The sequence below is a fragment of the Lycium ferocissimum genome, unplaced genomic scaffold, assembly GCF_029784015.1.
Source record: "Lycium ferocissimum isolate CSIRO_LF1 unplaced genomic scaffold, AGI_CSIRO_Lferr_CH_V1 ctg3470, whole genome shotgun sequence".
In the NCBI taxonomy this organism is placed as follows: Eukaryota; Viridiplantae; Streptophyta; class Magnoliopsida; order Solanales; family Solanaceae; genus Lycium; species Lycium ferocissimum.
Window position 1 is genome coordinate 27,171 of NW_026725411.1, and position 20,357 is coordinate 47,527.

The 20,357-nt window shown below is 39.0% G+C and overlaps 1 long non-coding RNA gene across 1 annotated transcript; it reads left to right on the forward strand.

The window, feature by feature from the left end:
* The first annotated feature begins 440 nt into the window (after nt 1–440).
* On the forward strand, nt 441–19,787 carry LOC132044078 (uncharacterized). Its single transcript, XR_009412021.1, has 3 exons — nt 441–577; nt 17,954–18,037; nt 18,360–19,787. It is a non-coding gene; the product is annotated as an uncharacterized LOC132044078 (long non-coding RNA).
* Nucleotides 19,788–20,357: the final 570 nt, after the last annotated feature.

Genomic DNA, 20,357 nt, shown 5'->3' on the forward strand with positions numbered 1-20,357 from the left:
TTACATTCAAACTAAGAGCCCATTTGGATTAGCCGAAAAAAGTGACTTTTAAGCATAAGTGCTTAAAGTACTTTTTAAGTGCTGAAATTTATTTTATAAATAAATAATTACGTGTTTGGACAAAAGTGCTTAAAGGGTTTTTAGAAGTAAGGGTAGTATTGGAATTAACAAAAAATATAAGGGATAAAAGGGTAAAGTTATTGGTCAAAGCCAAAAAAAAAAATAAGTTGGGATTGAGCAACTTCTTGATTTTGGCTTATTTTAAGCACTTTTTAACTTAATTTAAGCTGTTTTCTATTTTACCAAACACCCAAATAAAAGTTAAAACTGGTTTATAAACTGGCTTATAAACTGGTTTGACCAACTTATAAGACAATCCAAACGGGCTCTAATTCTCTTTCTTCTTAACTACTATCTGCAAATTTCTTTGGAGTGTCCCGATTTTCTTCTTCACTTTTTCACAATTAGGATCCATATATTTTGCTGAGCGGCTTCTCTCATGGTGTTTTACGGCGAGACTTTCTCCTCAGCTTTGTTTATTGAGGTTCTTATTATGCTCTATATGAGTTGAAAAAAGGTAGGTTGTGGGATTCTCCTTCTTTTGCAAGTGTTTGTGATTGTTCCAGAAGAAATGAAACAAAAGATATGGTAGAGCTAGGACAGTTATTGTATGAGGCCTACCTAATGCTAGATGTATTATCTGTTTTTCTCACTTCTGAATTTGTTTAGTGCTGCTTCTTTGCATTCCTAAAGTGTTGCATGTATAAAAATTCTTTTCGTTTAGGAATTTCATATTTTAATTTTGGGTTTGAAAATTAGGGGTTTAAGAGTGGGAATTGATCTCTCATTCCACATGTTTATTCTTGATTGGACAGTTCTGCTTGCTAAGTTAGTACTTGAAAGTTAATGTTAATTTGCATTCCTCAAGTGTTGCATGTAGGTAAATAATGTGTTCATATAACTCTTTGCCAATTATATATCGCAGTAATACTAAATAAAAAAATTAATATTTTAACCTAACTTTTAAATTGAATATAATAGTGCCGAGGGAAAACTCTCTCTAGAGAAACCCTAACCCTAGCAAAACCCTAATATTTTCCATCCTTTTTTCCAGCCACCATGGCCACCACGGCCACTGGGCAGCCTCCACTGGAGGTTGTCCAGTTATCAGCAACACCACCCAATACTATACAACAACCCATGCAGCTTGTACAACCACAAACCTACGCAGCAACCACAAACCTATACAACCAGTTCAAAACTTTCCACCATTACCACAAAAGAAAATCACGTACTTCCATGGACAACCAAGATTTTTGTGGGATGAAGAAGAAATAGAACAAATGATAAAACAAGAAAATCTCCAATATGCCATTGTTGGAAAGTTTTCATATGGTTGGCCTGATATTAAAGAGCTTCATAAACTTATACCAAAGCAGTGTGAATTGAAGGGAGAGTGTCCTATAGGTCTGCTACGCAATAAGTATGTATTGCTTCGTCCAACCCTAGTTGAAGACTATGTGAATATACTATCGAAGCTTGCCTTTTATATCAATCATCAAAATTGGTGGTATCCGATGAGAACCCTTAAGTGGGATCCTTGGTTTGATCCTGATGCTAAAACAAGCATTACTATTGCATGGATATCTTTCCCTTATTTGCCTCCAAACTTCTTTGTCAAAGAAGCTGTTTTTACTTTAGCCTCGGCAGTAGGGAAGCCATTGCAAGTGGATATGGCAACAAAGAATCAAACCAGGCCTAGTTGTGCAAGAGTTAAAGTAGAAGTGGACTTATTGAAAGATTTACCTCAAAGGGTAAATATTGGGATGAGGAAGAAGATCACTGGTGAGATTATTGATAAATGGATTGAGATTAATTATGATCACCTCCCAAAATATTACAAAACATGTAAGTTACAGGGACATAATGAAGTTGAGTGTTTCAAGCTTCATCCTGAATTGTATCCAGTAGATGAGGGAGAAGAGGTGAAGGATGATAGTAACAAGAAAGGAAGTACGAACAAGAAACAAGAGACTGATAATATTGATAATTCTATGGAGAAGAATGATCACAAATTGGGACAACATACTGGAGAGGTCTCAAAGAAGGTGGAGGAGAAAAAGAATACAAAAGAAGACAGAAATCAAAAGGAACAGCTCCCAAGAAGAAAAAGATATAAAAGGGGGTATAACAAACCGGTTCAGGGATGGAAAGCAATAGCAGATAATAGAGATAATGGGGTCAAGGCTAACAATGATTGGAATAAAACAGGTGTTGCTACTAACAATATGTTTGGTGCTTTGGCTGCTAATGATGGTGAGGAACGTGATGATCTTAACACTGAGACTGTTAAGATAACAACATCAAAAGAGAAAGAGACAAGAAGCCATGGGTAGAGGCATCTTTTGGGGAGCAAATTCAAAAAAGTCAAAAAGGAGGTAAGCAGAGTTTGGGAAAGGTTTTTCCTGATAATCAAGTGACAGGTCAAGAGACATTACTTAATGGTGAAGTGAAATCCACTGATACTCAAGAGGTTGGTCCAGAAAAACAAGTGGCTGGTTCAGAATTATTGAAATGGCAGGATCCTTTGGGTGGAAAAACTGGTAATGAAGAAGATGTGGAAAGCTGCACAGAACATTCTAGTTATGTGTCCACAAATATGATTCCTGATAAGCCTTTGGTAGTGGAGGAAGCATCTTTTGATCAGCTTGAAGTGGAGAGTAAAGGAGAGGATGTTGATAAATAAGAGGATCCTAATACTTTAGATCCAGGAATTCTTTACTGCAAGTGCTGCATACTGAAAAGGTAGAATCTGATGAGGCAGACAATGATGAGCAAAGAGCCACAATGGAGGATGAGTCATTGGATCCTAATATAGAGCAGATTTCAAGAGATGGAGATTTATCTCCTAGGCAGACTAGTAGCTTAAAAAGTGGTAAGAGGACAAAGCAAAATGTTGTGCCACTTCAAGTTACTACAAGGAGTAATAAAAACAAGCCTCTCAGTTCTCAATGATAGACAAACTATTATTTTGGAATATTAGATCAAGAACTCTCAGAATTCTTTTCAGAGGTTGACTGATTTACATAGGAGGCATCACTATGCAGTTATAGCAATTATGGAACCTTTCTAAGAGCCTGAGGTGATTGAAGAATACAGGAGAAGGTTAGGTATACAAAATGCAATGGTTAATGGGTCAAAGAAGATCTGGTTATTCTGGACTGAGGAATGGCAAGCACAAGTTATAGTTGACTCAGTACAGCATGTTACTCTTAAGCTATCTCATATAAATATGCAGTATGAAGCATATGTCACTGTTGTGTATGCTAAATGCAGTGGTGCAGAGAGGCAGGAATCATGGGACTCAATTGGACAGGTGGCTCTTAATGTTCATGTGCCATGGATAGTTGGGGGTGACTTTAATGTTATTCTCAAACCTGAGGAAAATTCGGAGGCCTTCCAGTTCATCACTCTGAAACTGCTGAATTTGCTCATTTTGTTAATAATTATGGTTTTTTGGAGCTGAAATTCTCTGGGAGTAGATACACTTGGTAGAGTGGCAGAATAGAGGAAGATTGCATATTTAAGACACTTGATAAAGTTCTGGGCAATCAGGAGTTCATGGATTTATTCCCATCAGCTGAAGTTGTTCATTAGATTAGACATGGTTCTGACCATGCTCCTCTCCATGTAATGTGTGATTCTCAGACTGAAGTGGTAGTTAAGCTTTTTAAATTCCTGAATTTTTGGACTTCTCATCCAAAGTTCATGGAAGTGGTGGAAAACAACTGGTGTTTGGATTTTGCAGCTAATCCTTTCATTGAGTTGCAGGCTAAAATGAAAAAGGTGAAGCAGGCCTTGGCAATATGGAGTAGGGAAACATATGGCAATATATTCCAATAGATTTCCACAATGGAGGATATGATCAAAGTCAAGGAGTTGTAGTTTGAATTGAATCCCTCAAGTCTGAATAGAGAAGCTTTGCACAAAGCTCAGGCTGATCTTAATAGATATTTATGCTTGGAGGAGGAATACTAGAAACAAAAATCTGGCATGAGGTGGTTCAAGGATGGAGACAGAAATACCAAGTTTTTTCATAATTATGTAAAAAAAAGAAGGAGAAAGTTGGCAGTTCATACTATACAAAACAGGCAAGGGGATTGGTTAAACACAAATGCTGATATTGGACAGGAAGCTGTTTCTTTCTATCAACACCAGTTCAGACAAAAAGCAACATCAGGTGATTATGAGATGCTTAAGAAGATTCCTAAGGTGATCACTAATGCACATAATGAGGACTTGACTGCTTTACCTAGTGATGAAGAAGTCAAGAATGCAGTGTTTGGATTAAATGGGGATAGTACTGGGGGTCCAGATGGTTTTTTTAGGCCATTTCGTTCAAACATGCTGGAATATCATAGGTAGAGATGTAACTAATATGGTAAGGGCCTTCTTCTGTGGTCAAGAACTGCCAAGATGCATCACTTACACAAATCTTGTGTTGATTCCAAAAAAGGAAAATATAAACACCTTTGCTGATTTGAGACCTATCAGTTTAAGCAGTTTTGCTAATAAAATCATCTCTAGAGTTCTGCATGAAAGAATCGTTCCATTGTTGCCTGCTATAATATCAACCACTCAGACTGGTTTTGTTAAAGGTAGGAGCATTGTGGAGAAAGTACTATTGGCCCAAGAGATCACCAGGGATATTAATAAGAGAAACAAACTACACAATGTGGTGGTAAAGCTTGACATGGCAAAAGCTTATGATAGAGTTGCATGGATATATATAACTAAAGTGCTTAGACAGTTTGGTTTCTCTGAAATTATCATAGATATGGTTTGGAGATTGGTATCAAACAACTGGTACTCAGTATTGATTAATGGGCAATCTCATGGCTTTTTTAAGTCATCAAGGGGTTTGAATCAAGGTGATCCACTCTCTCCAACACTGATCATAATAGCTGCTGAGGTTTTGGCCAGAAATTTGAATGACTTGCATGATGATCCAACATTCAAGGGCTATGGTATGCCAAAGTGGAGTCCTCAGATAAATCATCTATCATATGCAGATGACACAATCTTATTTGGCTCAGCAAATCCTATTTCTTTGAGAAAGATGATGAAGGTGCTAAGAAACTATGAGAAAGTGTCAGGTCAACTGGTAAACAATGAGACGCGCTCTTTCTACTTGCATGAGAAGGTCCCAGCAAGTGTTGAGAGTAAAAAGGAAGACTGAGATGAGGAAAGGAACTTTTCCATTCACATACTTGGGATGTCCAGTATTCTATGGAAGAAGAAAGAGAGTGTATTATGAAGGTTTAATCAAAAAGGTGATGAATAGAGTAATGTCTTGGCAAAACAGGCTACTGTCATTTGGTGGAAGGTATATTTTGATTTCTCATGTTCTGCAGACTATGTCAGTTTGTCTGCCATCTACTATGACCCATTAAAAGAGGTGATTGAGCAGCGGCACAAGATTTTTGCCAAATTCTTTTAGAGTAATACTACAGGAGTTAAAGAAAAACACTGGGTTGCATGGGAGAAGATGTGTTTACCAAAGGAGGAGGGAGGTATTGCATTCAGATCTCTACATGATATCTCAAAAGCTCTTTTCGCAAAACTCTGGTGGAATTTTAGAACATCAGTGTCATTATGGGGTGCTTTCATGTTACACCTCGGAAAATTTTTCGTTAACGTACAGTGAATAGGCCAATGAAGGACATGACATATACGACATTTTGATAAGTAAGAAATAGTATTTGATGGTCCTAATTAAGATTTCCAAAGACATTCGAGTTAAGGAAAGAAAGTTGTTAAGGAAAGCGAGTTATAAGTTGTGTGTCGGGCAAAATTACGAGTATCGAGTTAATGATGTCTTGACAATGTTTTGGAGAAGAGTTATAATGTCCCTTAGATTGCTAATGAAATGATAAACAAGTGTTAAGAAGGTGCCATAAGGATTGGAGATCAAACGAAACGACGGGAACAACTTCAGTGGAACTGTGAGTTCCACGACCATGTTCCACGGACAGCACTATGATCCACGGACCGTGGATGTGTCTGTGGAACTGCCAGCAGAAATGGTGGCTGGCTGGTCATGAACCACGACCAGTTCCACGGCCAACACAAGGTTCCACGGACCGTGGAACAGTCCGTGGAACTCCCGACGACTGAAATGTTTCAAGTCTTTAAATGTAATCTCCACTTCATTTATTTCATTTCCACCAACTTCTTCAACCTCTCAAGACCTCTAGAACCTTCCATATATTTCATCCACAATAAAACAAAGGGAATCAAGGATCAACAACAAGAATTGAAGTGAATCAAGTGAAGGAAACCTCATTAAAGTCATCCAACTCAAGAAATCTCAAGAAAGGTGAAATAGCGTTTTGGTGCTAGAAGAATACTTCCGCTCAAGGCTTGTTTCTACGTTATCTAAGGTGAGTTTCATGGTATTTTCATGATGTTTGAAGTGTTAATAAGTTGAAACACTTGGATTGTAGAAGAGTATAGAAAATGGGTCATAAAATGGGTGAATAGTGCTATTGTTGAGTAGTAGTTGGAATGAATCATAAAAATGGATATGTTGAGATTATAAATACGTTATAAATGACATTTAGGACATAGAATAAGTATTGGATATGAAAGAATACGATAGTGAACCTTGGTCATGATTATGGCGAATTGGAGTGAAATTGAGAAATGCAAATAATGTAAATGAATGACGATTGTTGTTGGTAATATTGTGATTGATGTTATGCATGTTGGGAGATGATACGGAATATGGCGGAAAGTAGTATAAACAAAGGAAATGCTGCCCAATTTTCTCTAGCCTTAGCAAGTACGTTCTTATGATTGTTTAGCTAATGTCGATACGAACTCTCTTGAAGGTAAAGACGTGATCATTAAAGGAGAACGAGCAAGCAATAGAGTAGTTAAACGACAAAGGTATGTACGGCTCAACCTTTCTTCCTAAGGCATGAATCCTATGTATGATTTTCCTCCTTCTTCAGGAAATTCCTATATTCTGAAAGACTAAGAGCCTATGTCCATGAATAGTCATATGAGATAAGAATATGTTAAGAATATGATGAAAATGCTAAGTTCAAGCCTAAGGATTCTGGAGATTATGATATGATGTACCTACGAAGCTAATGATGTTGACTACGATCCATTAATGCCTTCCTCATGTACACTCACCTTAAAATGTAGTCCTTCCAAGGTAAGATATAATGACTATGACTACTCCATAACGTAATCGGGGGTTACGACCTTACGTCACCCCGACACAGCTATAGTTGCTTTCAAGTTCTAATGTATGTGTGATGGTATATATATGATGATATTAAGTTATGATAGAGCCATGATATGTCAATGAAATGAATGATAATGATAAGTGTGTTATATGTACGATAATATGATTCCACCGCGCCTAATTGGCCGGACATGTCACCGCTAGGCGGCGCATGAGATTCCACCGTGCCTAAATGGCCGGACATGTCACCGCTACGGCGGGCTGCTATGTTTACACCCACGCCTAAAAGGCCGGACACGATCACCACTAGTGGGCTGCATATGATGGTTACCCGGATGCGGGTTAACGACATGATGATGTATGATTGGTATGATGATGCATGTATAGTATGATGATGTATATGTGATATGATAAGGCACACGCTATGATAATGCACATGATATGCTTATGTATGATGTATGTATATGAAATGTATCTATACCTAAAAGAGTACACAGGTTGTATCCTCATCTCATGACTTATGATTTCCTTATTATGTTTACTTCATTCCTGCCTTACATACTCAGTACAATGTTCGTACTGACGTCCGTTTTCTTTAGATTTGTGTTCATGCCCACGGGTAGCGGGGAGGAGATCCGGACTCATAGGAGCCACTAGTTGATTGAGAGCACTCCATTTTCCGGAGGTGCCGTTGATTATTCTTTTGGTACATATATATATATATATATATTTTGGGCACGACGGGGTCTCGTCCCATCCATATGTCTAGTACTCTAGTAGAGGCTCGTAGATACGCATGTGTGGGTAGTATGGTCTCACGTCTTTATGTCTTATATATATATATATATATATATATATATATATATATATATATATATATATATATATATATATATATATATATATATATATATATATAGGGCTTATGTTTATAAAAGCAAATATGTTTCAAATGCTAATAGTTTTCTATGATTATGAGTTATATATATTATGAATGAGAGTAGATAAGTACAGAATGAGCGGTGTTCGGTGGTTAGCCCGGATACCCGTCATGGCCCGTAGTCGGGTCGTGACAAAAGTGATATCAGAGCAGTTCAGTCCTAGAAAGTGTCTACGAGCCGTGTCTAGTAGAGTCTTGTTTATGGTGTGTTGCGCGCCACGCTAATAAACAAGTGGCTACAGGGCATTTAGGAAAATTACCATCTTTCTTCTTATGAGATCGTGCGATAGAGCTGAGTATGAGATTTAATCCTCCCTAATAGTGTGTTGTGATTTCAGAAATGCCGCCAAAAGGAAAAGCTAAAGCCACCGAGAAGGGAAAGACTACGATGAAAAGGCGGGCAGAAAGAGAGCCGCCTATGAATGTAGATGAGGGAGAATCACACCACGAGGCTCCATCTAATGCCTCCACTACTCCGCCTATTACGGAAGAGCAAGAAGGGGCTTCAGCTCCAGCTCCTATGCCTCCAGTTCCTCCACCGGCTACTTCGGGTCAACAAGTGACCGAGGCCATTCATTTATTGACACAGTTGGTTGCCGCCCAGGCACAACGGCAAAATGCGGGCCCAAGTGATCGTTCAGCTAGTACTAGAGCCCGTGACTTTATGAGTTTAAATCCTCCGGAATTCTTTGGGTCAAAGCCGGATGAAGACCCGCAAGGTTTTATTGATGAAATGTTGAGAACATTGCGGATTATTCATGCTTCCGAGACCGAATCCGTGGAGTTGGCATCATATAGACTCCGAGATGTGGCGGTCCTATGGTACAATAATTGGATAGCGTCAAGAAAAGAAAATGCGCCTCCTCCCGTTTGGCAAGAATTTGTAGATGCCTTCATTCGCCACTACTTGCCACCCGAGGTCCGCCGAGCTAGGGCGGATAGATTTCTAAATTTGAAGCAAGGGAACATGAGCGCCCGGGAGTATAGCCTTCAATTTAATTCTTTGGCTAGATATGCTCCGACTATGGTGGCCGACATGGGCGATAGGGTGCATAGATTTGTGAGTGGCTTAGGGCCACATTTGTTTAAAGAGTGCTTGACGGCTTCATTGCAAGATGGGATGGATATTTCTCGTATTCAAGCCCATGCTCAAAATCTAGAAGGACAACAACCTTCGTAAAGGGGTGATCGTGATGTTGATAGAGGGCAAAGCAAAAGGGCTAGATCTATGGGCACAGGTGGTGATTATAGAGGGGGATCAAGGCAGACACATTCTAGGCACTCAGGCCAGTCAGTGACGAGTGCACCTCCCCGATTTACAGGCAGGAGATTTGATCGCTCTTTCCGTTCAGGACAGGGCCAGAGTTCGAGGGCCCCAGGTTCTCAGTTTAGGGGAGATTACAGTCAGGGAAGACCACCGGTTCCCCGATGCAGTCAGTGCAGAAAATTGCACTCAGGGCCATGTCGCCAGGGCACAGATGCTTGTTATATTTGTGGACAGACTGGACACTTGATGCGAGATTGTCCTTCGAGGTATGGTAGAGGTGGGGTTCAGTCCACCGGGTCAGCAGCCGGTTCCTCTTCAGTACGTCCTACAGGGCAGACTCCCCAGATTCCAGCAGGCCGAGGTAGAGGCCGAGGGGGATCATCTACTTCAGGTGCCACACAGCCCCGCTTATATGCTTTAGCCGGACGACAGGATCTCGAGTCGTCCCCAGATGTGGTTACAGGTACATTGTCTGTGTTTTCTCATGATGTGTATGCATTGATAGATTCAGGATCTACGTTATCTTATATTACTCCATATGTTGCTAATCGTATTGGGGTGAAACCCGAGCCAATCAAACCTTTCGAGGTGTCTACTCCGGTTGGTGATCCCGTGATAGCTAAACAAGTGTATAAAGATTGTATAGTTGTGATATGTGATCGCCAAACCAAAGCTGATTTAGTTGAGCTAGAAATGTTAGACTTTGATGTTATTATGGGTATGGATTGGTTGGCCTCATGCTATGCTAATGTTGATTGCCGAATGAAAGTAGTTCGATTTCAATTTCTGGGAGAGCCCGTGCTTGAATGGAAAGGTAATACGGCAACTCCAAGGGGTAGGTTTATTTCCTACCTTAAGGCAAGAAAGATGATAGCTAAGGGCTATATTTATCATCTAGTTCGAGTTCATGATACGGAAGCAAAGTCACCAACTTTCCAATCTGTTCCGGTAGTGAATGAATTTCCGGATGTATTTCCAGATGAACTTCCAGGCCTTCCTCCAGAAAGAGAAATTGATTTTGCCATTGATGTGTTGCCGGACACTAAGCCTATTTCTATTCCTCCTTACCGAATGGCTCCGGCAGAATTGAAAGAGCTAAAGGCACAGTTGAAAGATTTGCTCGAGAAGGGATTTATTAGACCCAGTTCATCACCGTGGGGAGCACCAGTTCTATTTGTGAGAAAGAAAGATGGCTCCCTATGAATGTGCATTGATTATAGACATTTGAATAAAGTGACGATAAAGAACAGATATCCTCTTCGAGAATTGATGATTTATTTGATCAGCTACAGGGTGCCAAGTGGTTTTCTAAAATAGACTTGAGATCGGGTTATCATCAAGTGAGAGTTAGAGAAGAAGATATTCCCAAGACAGCTTTCAGAACGAGATATGGCCATTATGAATTTCGAGTGATGTCGTTTGGGTTAACTAATGCTCCGGCAGTGTTCATGAATTTAATGAATAATGTATTCAGGCCTCTCTTGGATCTGTTCGTAATAGTATTTATTGATGATATTCTGGTGTATTCTCGCACGGAATCAGAACATGCCGATCATTTACGTATTGTTCTTGGAATTCTTCGAACTCGGGAATTGTATGCAAAATTTTCAAAGTGCGAGTTTTGGCTAAATTCGGTGACATTCTTGGGCCATGTTATTTCAGATGATGGTATTAGAGTTGACACTCAGAAAATTGAGGCTGTGAAGACTTGGCCAAGGCCTACGACGCCTACGGAAGTTCGTAGTTTTCGGGATTGGCGTGTTATTATAGAAGATTTGTAGAGGGCTTTTCATCTATTTCGGCCCCATTGACGAAGCTAACCGGAAGTCGGTTAAATTTCAGTGGAATGACGCTTGTGAGCGTAGCTTCCAAGAGTTGAAGGATAGATTAACCTCAGCTCCAGTCTTAACACTTCCAGAAGGGCCGGATGGCTATGTTGTGTATTGTGATGCTTCTGGCGTGGGGTTAGGATGTGTATTGATGCAGCACGGTAAAGTCATTGCTTATGCTTCGAGACAGCTACGAAAACATGAAAAGAACTACCCAACCCATGATCTTGAATTGGCTGCAGTTATTCATGCATTAAAAATGTGGAGACATTACTTGTATGGCGTGCACGTTGATATCTATACGGATCACAAGAGTCTTCAATATATTTTCAAACAGAAGGAGTTGAACCTGCGGCAAAGGCGGTGGTTAGAATTATTGAAAGATTATGACGTGAATATCTTATACCATCCTGGAAAAGCAAATGTAGTAGCTGACGCGCTTAGCCGCCGATCTATGGGTAGCCTATGTGAAGTGCCCTCGGAGAAGAAAGAGATGATTCATGAACTCCACCAACTAGCTAATCTTGGAGTACGTCTAATTGATTCAGGTGATGCAGGAGTTAGTATTAATAATCCCACAGTTTCTTCCTTGAATGCGGAAGTAAAAGAGCGGCAATACGAAGATCCTCAATTGAGCCATTATAGAGATGCATGTCATGAAAAAGAGAAGTCTCCATTTGAAACCTCTATAGAGGGAGTTCTTAGATACCGAGGCAGGTTATGTGTGTTCCAAACGTTGCGGGGAATTACGTCGTCAAATTCTAGAAGAAGCCCATTATTCTCGGCATTCTATTCATCAGGAGAACGACAAAGATGTATCATGATCTAAGTTGATGTATTGGTGGGATGGCATGAAAAGAGACATAGCAGAATTTGTAGCACAATGCCCAAATTGCCAGCAAGTGAAGATAGAACATCAAAAGCCAGGGGGATTATTGCAAGCGATGGAAATTCCTACGTGGAAATGGGAAGTGATCAATATGGATTTTATTGTAGGATTGCCCCGTTCTCGAGGCAAGTATGATTCTATATGGGTGATCGTGGATAGATTGACGAAAGCAGCTCATTTTCTCCCAGTCAGAACTACATACTCAGCAGAAGATTATGCAAGGCTGTATATCAAGGAAATTGTGAGACTCCATGGTATCCCAACATCCATTATTACAGACAGAGGAGCACAGTTTACAGCCAAGTTCTGGAAATCCTTCCAAGAAGGTCTAGGTACTCAAGTAAGGCTTAGTACGGCATTTCATCCGCAAACTGATGGACAAGCCGAGCGTACCATTCAGACCTTGGAGGATATGCTAAGGGCATGTGTTCTAGATTTTGGTGGTAGTTGGGACGACCACTTACCTCTAATCGAATTTGCCTACAACAATAGCTACCATTCCAGTATCCAAATGGCTCCGTATGAAGCTTTATATGGAAGGAAGTGTAGATCTCCAATTGGATGGTTTGACGTCGGAGAAGTGCAATTAATAGGCCCCGAGTTGATTCAACAAGCGGTAGAGAAAGTCAAAGTGATCCGAGATCGATTATTAACAGCCCAAAGTCGCCAAAAGTCTTATGCGGACAACCGCCGGCGAGATCTAGAATTTCAAGTCGATGATTGGGTATTTCTGAAAGTATCGCCAATGAAAGGGGTGATGAGATTTGGTAAGAAAGGAAAGTTGAGTCCTCGATATATTGGACCCTACAAAATCATCCGCAAGGTGGGTCAAGTAGCTTATGAATTAGACTTGCCTTCAGAGCTTGAATTAGTTCATCCAATATTCCATGTCTCAATGCTCCGCAAATGTGTTGGAGATCCCACAAAGATTGTGCCAGTCAATGATGTTCAGATTACAGAAAAGCTAACCTATGAAGAAGTGCCTATTGCCATACTAGACAGGCAAGTATGGAAACTTCGGAACAAGGAAGTGGCTTCAATTAAGGTCCTATGGCGAAATAACAACCGAGAAGAAATGACTTGGGAAGCGGAAGAGAAGATGAAATCCACATATCCGCATTTATTTCAGCCCCCGGAAGAGATATATGATGAAACATCGAGATTATAAGGTATGTATACTTTTCTTTTATGCATATGGGTCGTGTGTGGCCAATTTATATTGCTATTGTGTTGTGGCCCTGTGAGGCAATGATATTATGGGTTGTTGTGATAGGATGGTAATGCCATATTATAGGGGAAACTCTGGCGAAATTTTTCTAGAATCCCCGATGACTTAACATTCGAGGACGAATGTTCCAAAAGGGGGGGCGAATGTTACACCTCAAAAAATTTTCCGTTAACGTACAGTGAATAGGCCAATGAAGGACATAACATATTCGACATTTTGATAAGTAAGAAATTGTATTTGATGGTCCTAATTAAGATTTCCAAAGACATTCGAGTTAAGGAAAGAAAGTTGTTAAGGAAAGCGAGTTATAAGTTGTGTGTCGGGTAAAATTACGAGTATCGAGTTAATGATGTCTTAATAATGTTTTGGAGAAGAGTTATAACGTCCCTTAGATTGCTAATGAAGTGATAAACAAGTGTTAAGAAGGTTCCATAAGGATTGGAGATCAAACGAAACGACGGGAACAACTTCGGTGGAACTGTGAGTTCCACGACCATGTTCCACGGATAGCATCATGATCCACGGACCGTGGATGTGTCCGTGGAACTGCCAGCAGAGAATATGGCTGGCTGGTCATGAACCACGACCAGTTCCACGGCTAACACTAGGTTCCACGGACCGTGGAATAGTCCGTGGAACTCCCGACGACTGAAATGTTCCAAGTCTTTAAATGTGATTCTCACTTCATTTATTTCATTTCCACCAACTTCTTCCATCTCTCAAGACCTCTAGAACCTTCCATATATTTCATCCACAAGAAAACAAAGGGAATCAAGGATCAACAACAAGAATTGAAGTGAATCAAGTGAAGGAAACCTCATTAAAGTCATCCAACTCAAGAAATCTCAAGAAAGATGAAATAGGGTTTTGGTGCTAAAAGGTGTATTACCATTCAAGGCTTATTCTCCACCATATAAGGTGAGTTTCATGATATTTTCATGTTGTTTGAAGTGTTAATAAGTTGAAACACTTGGATTGTAGAAGAGTATAGAAAATGGGTCATAAATGGGTGAATAGTGTTAATTGTTGAGTAGTAGTTGGAATGAATCATGAAAATGGATATGTTGAGATTATAAATACGTTATAAATGACATTTAGAACATGGAATAAGTATATATATGAAAGAAACGCGATAATGGACTTTGGTCATGATTATGGAGAATTGGAGTGAAATTGTGAAATGCGAATAATGTAAATGAATGACGATTGTTGTTAGTGATATTGTGATTGTTGTTATGAATGTTGGGAGTTGATATGGAATATGGAGGAAAGTAGTATAAACAAAGGAAATGCTGCCCAATTTTCTCTAGCTTTAGTAAGTACGTTCTTATGATTGTTTAGCTAATGTCGATACGAATTCTCTTGAAGGTAAAAACGTGTGCATTAAAGGAGAACGAGCAAGCGATAGAATAGTTAAACGACAAAGGTATGTAAGGCTCAACCCTTTCTTCCTAAGGCATGAATCCTATATATGATTTTCCTCTTCTTCATGAAATTCCTATATTCCGAAAGACTAAGAGCCTATGTTCATGAATAGTCATATGAGATAAGAAATACGCTAGAATATGACGATAATGATAAGTTAAGCCTAAGGATTCTAGAGATTATGATATGATATACCTACGAAGCTAATGATGTTGACTATGATCCATTAATGCCTTTCTCATGTACACTCACCTTAAAATGTAGTCCTTCCAAGGTGAGATATAACGACTATGACTACTCCATAACGTAATCGGGGGTTACGACCTTACGTCACCCCGACACAGCTATAGTTGCTTTCAAGTTCTAATGTATGTGTGATGGTATATGTATGATGATATGAAGTTATGATAGAGCCATGATATGTCTATGAAATGAATGATAATGATAAGTGTGTGATATGTACGATAATATGATTCCACCGGCCTAATTAGCCGGACATGTATGTACGATAATACGATTCCACCGTGCCTAATTGGCCGGACATGTCACCGCTAAGGCGGGCTGCTTGAGATTCCACCGTTCCTAATTGGTCGTACATGTCACCGCTACGGCGGGCTGCTATGATTCCACCGTGCCTAAAAGGCCGGACATGATCACCACTAGTGGGCTGCATATGATGGTTACCCGGACGCGGGTTAACGACATGATGATGTATGATTGATATGATGATGCATGTATGGTATGATGATGTATATGTGATATGATAAGGCATACGCTATGATAATGCACATGATATGCTTATGTATGATGTATGTATATGAAATGTATCTATACTTAAAAGAGTACACAGGTTGTATCCTCATCTCACGACTTATGATTTCCTTATTATGTTTACTTCATTCCTGCCTTACATACTCAGTACAATATTTGTACTGACGTCTGTTTTCTTTGAACGCTGTGTTCATGCCCACAGGTAGACACGGAGGCGATCCAGACTCATAGGAGCCACTAGTTGATTAAGGGCACTCCACTTTTCCGGAGGTGCCGTTGACTATTCTTTTGGTATATATGTGTATATATATATATTTTGGGCACGACGGGGTCCTGTCCCATCCATATGTCTAGTACTCTAGTAGAGGCTCGTAGATACGCATGTGTGGGTAGTATGGTCTCACAGTCTTTATGTATTGCATGTATATATATTTATTTTGATAGCCGAAGGGCTTACGTTTATAAAAGCAATTATGTTTCAAATGCTAATAGCTTTCTATGATTACGGTTATATATATTATGAATGAGAGCAGATAAGTACCAGAATGAGTGGTGTTCGGTGGTTAGCCCCGGATACCGTCATGGCCCGTAGTCGGGTCGTGACATTTCATGGCTAACAAGTACTGTAAAAAACTTCATCTTGTTATTGCACAAGCCAGGGATGCATCTCATGTATGGAAGAAAATGGTAATGGTAAGGAAGACATTGAGCACAATATATGGTGGCAGATCAAGACAGGCACATCTACTTTCTGGTTTAATAACTGGACAAGACAAGGGGCATTATTTTTTTTGGATAATGAGCATAATTAGGAAGATGAGACTGAAGTTAAGAAATATATTCTGAATGGAGAATGGGATCGTAAATTAACCTCAGTTTTGTCAAGTGAAATAGTGGATTACATTGTGAAAAATATCAGTCTTGCTTTGGTGGAGGCTGATAATGATAAGGCCTGGTGGATGGGGGAAAACAGTGGTCAATTCTCTATTAAGAGTGCATGGAAATAGGTAAGGCAAAAACAAGAAACTACATCAGTGTATAAATTCATATGGTTGAAGGGCATGCCAATAAAGATCAGTTTGTTCTTGTAGAGACTGTAGAAAAGGAGAATTGCTACTGATGATAATCCTAAGTGGATGCATATCAGTCTTGTATCAAGATGCTGGTGTTGTGAGGATCATAAGCAAGAGACCATGTCTCATTTATTTCTAACATCTCCAACAGCTTTTAAGCTTTGGAAACAGTTTGCTTCTTGTGCAGGTTTAAACATAGAAGGCCGCACACCGCAAAGAAGTCATTACACTTTGGTGGACAGCTCCTGCGTCACACAAGTTGCATACCATCTTTCAAGCCACTCCTGCTATCCTAGTATGGGAAATATGGAAAAGGAGAAATTCTATTAAGCATGGCAGAAATACTACATATAGTAGAATGGTGTATCAAATTCAGCAGACTATACCAGCTGGTTCAAGTGAAATATCCATGGATGAGGAGGCTTCCACCAACTGGCCTTCTATAGTGGAGATGTTCACACAATGTAAGCCAAGGCTTCATGTTCATAAAATGGTATGGGAATTGCCACAGCATGGCTTCAAATGCAATATTGATGGAGCTTCTCAAGGGAATCCAGGACTTAGTGCATATGCATTTTGCATCAGAGATGATAGAGGGGATCTTGTGTATGCACAGGCCAAGAAACTAGGCACAGCTACCAACATCGAAGCTGAGACAACAGCAATACAGGAGGCTATTCATTATTGTTACTCTAACAATTTGCAACATATTCAGGTTGAAACTGATTCACTGGCATTGAAGAACATTATTCAGGATGTATGGAAAATACCTTGGCAGCTAGTGGAGAGGGTAGAGGTGATGCAGCACAGAATGAGGCACCTGAACATGGACATCAAGCATGTTTTCAGAGAAGGCAATCAATTAGCAGATTTCTTGGCAAACATTGCTCTTCAACATGATGAGTTGCTGGAGTTTCATAGCTTTCAGGAGCTACCAGCCATGGGAAGGAAGATTATAAACATGGACAAGTCACAAATTCCATCATTGAGGATCAAAACAAGGAAGATTCAGCATGCTTAGAAGGATATATAGCTATAGGAGTTATTTTCATTATCATAGTGTAAAACCATCTTGTGTGAGTTACTCATCAAGCTGGTTCAAGTTTTATTCTCTATTTTTTAATATAGAAGACTCTTTTGATTAATGGAAAACCAGAAGGCATGCCTTCTGGAAATTTAAACTGAAAAAAAAAAAAACTTTTAAATTGAGGTTTTTTAGAATTCAAATGAAAGTTTTGAAATTAGGGGTAATTTTGTTGATCTCCAAATGCAGATAGTGTTAGTTGGAGTTCAAGGGAAACAAATGGTAGAAGACTACAATAAAGCTGCTCGAGCTATGAGCGGCTCATATAGGGAGGTAAGTAATTGAATTTTCACTTCCTGAGAATGCTATCAAAATTTTTGTGGCGGCTTTTATTTTTCGTATCGATGCTCATGATATTTCATTTATTAGGTTATCAATTTTTCCTTTCTATTCTCCTCTTTTTCTCTTTGTTGACCACTGTAAGATTGTGGTTTGTTTGAAAAATAAGTGGTGATCAAATCTCCACTCTTCATTTCTACAATTTTTGCCTTCATTCTTAGTATAACACAACCGCGACGCTGAGTTCTGTTCCCTTGATTGTTGCAAGTCTTGGTCCTATTTGCTATACCTTGATGGTTTTCTTTGGTTTATGCAGGTTTAATGACTTTTGACGAGCAACAAATATTGATAGGTTGCAAGTGGATACACATTTTCTCCTCTTCTTAAGGTTATTCTCCCCAACTCCATTCATGTAGACTGATTTCAAAGGGTTTTCCTTTTAAGTAATTATGTTGTGCTACATATTTCCTTGTTGCTTTGTAGTTGAAGCAAGATTTACAGGTGGAAAAGAAATGTCTCTTTCTTGGATCTGTTTCAAATTAAGCATCATCGTCTTTCTTGAGTTGCATCACATATACAACATTGTGAATATAAGACAACTAAAAACTAAAAGATGAGTGCGTCGAGTTAACTTTCATCTTTTATGAGGAGAGCTTAAATAGCATTTTGGCAGCTGTCCAGTTAGTTAAAACAAGTTTTTTAACTGAAGTCAAGAAACTTGTGCTTCTCAGTCCTACGGATTATAGTCAACTATTAAAAGATTGATTGAGGATGAATAAAAATGCTCTTGCTTCATTGCCAATTCCTGAAATTCCTTTCTGGATATTCCTCAATGTCCCGGATATTCACGGAACGTGAGAAGCAGATGATTAATCATCCCTTCATTTTTTTTTCTCTGATAGATGGTCAGAACTTCATTTAACAGGGGAATTGACAGTGTGTTTGAGCAAGTTGTTGGCACCAAATGCTCTATCGAGGCTATCACAAACAATGAAGAGCTCTTTTATCATTTTGGAGTTGTTGACTTAAGGTAAGTTGTTCAATAGCTGATGAAAGTGAACAATCAATTGCCGATAGTTAGGCAGCAATAGGAAGAGCAGGCAATTACTGTGTTCACGCCTTTAAAGAAGAAAGTGTATTTTCTAAAGGTGCATTTTGTACAGAGAAAACTGTTTCCATGAAAGTATTTTTAGCGAAAAATGTTTTAAATCAGGTGGTCATTTTCTAGATCAACTCCAATGTTTGGTGGATATAAAAAATTGATAGACATGGTAATTGTGGTATGTGCAAGGTATGAGAATAGTGTCATGATGGATATTGATTATCAGGTTCCTTCTCCATTCTCTGTGGTTTATTATTGTTTTGTTTTTTCTCCCTAATTTGTGTCTTTTAATGGCAGGAAGTGGATTTTCTTAAGGATGCTACGGGAAAATAAAACCTTTTTAGTTTTTCAAGAAAATGCTTAAGTCTCACTTTCAAAGTTAGTGATTTCTACCGTAAAAGTAATGTGTTACCTTGCAGGTCCCTAACATTTTATGTGCTGAATGTTTATTTTTTTAAGTATAAAAAAGAACAAATACAAGTCTTTAGGAATATGTACATTTGGAGTTGTTGATTTGCAAAACTATTTAGTAAAAACTTTGAATTGGTTGGTTTGCTGGAACAGTTAGAGGCATGTTTTATAACCTCACAATGAATATTTACAACTATTCAGTTACTGATGTTAAGTTCCAGTTGCAACATTAAGGACAAAATCAATGAATATGGGACGTCAAAGCTAAATTGGATGACAATGTGTACTTCGATGTTGACAGATTTGCTGCTGATGTGAGTTTGACCTTTGCAAATGTTGTGAAGTATTATGCTCCTTAATAATGATTTTCACCTCATGGCTAAGAATAGATAATATTTCTAATGTGGGGTGGAAGTTGCTTGAAGGAAAGTGAAAAGCCGAGAGCAAATAATTCCTTAAACACTTAAGAATTTAATTGGTGAATTCAAAATCTGTAAAAATTTAAATCTTATTGCAGCTCTGTGAGTGTGCTATATTATTTTGTTACCTTAAAGGGATGCTAATGTGTTACACCCCGGATTTTCGCACGTTAAAGTCGCATCATGAGTTAGTCGATGCAAGTTCAAAAGAAATAATCCTGAGTTTAGAAGGGATTGAGTTTATTAATATGAATGGTTATAAGAGTCTACAAATAAGATAAGTAAGTGGCGGAAGGTTTGGAGGGTGAATGAATCAAAGAAGGATGAGTTTCGTCAAAAGTTGGCAAGTAGGGAATACGATAACTTGTACTTTTGGGTGAGA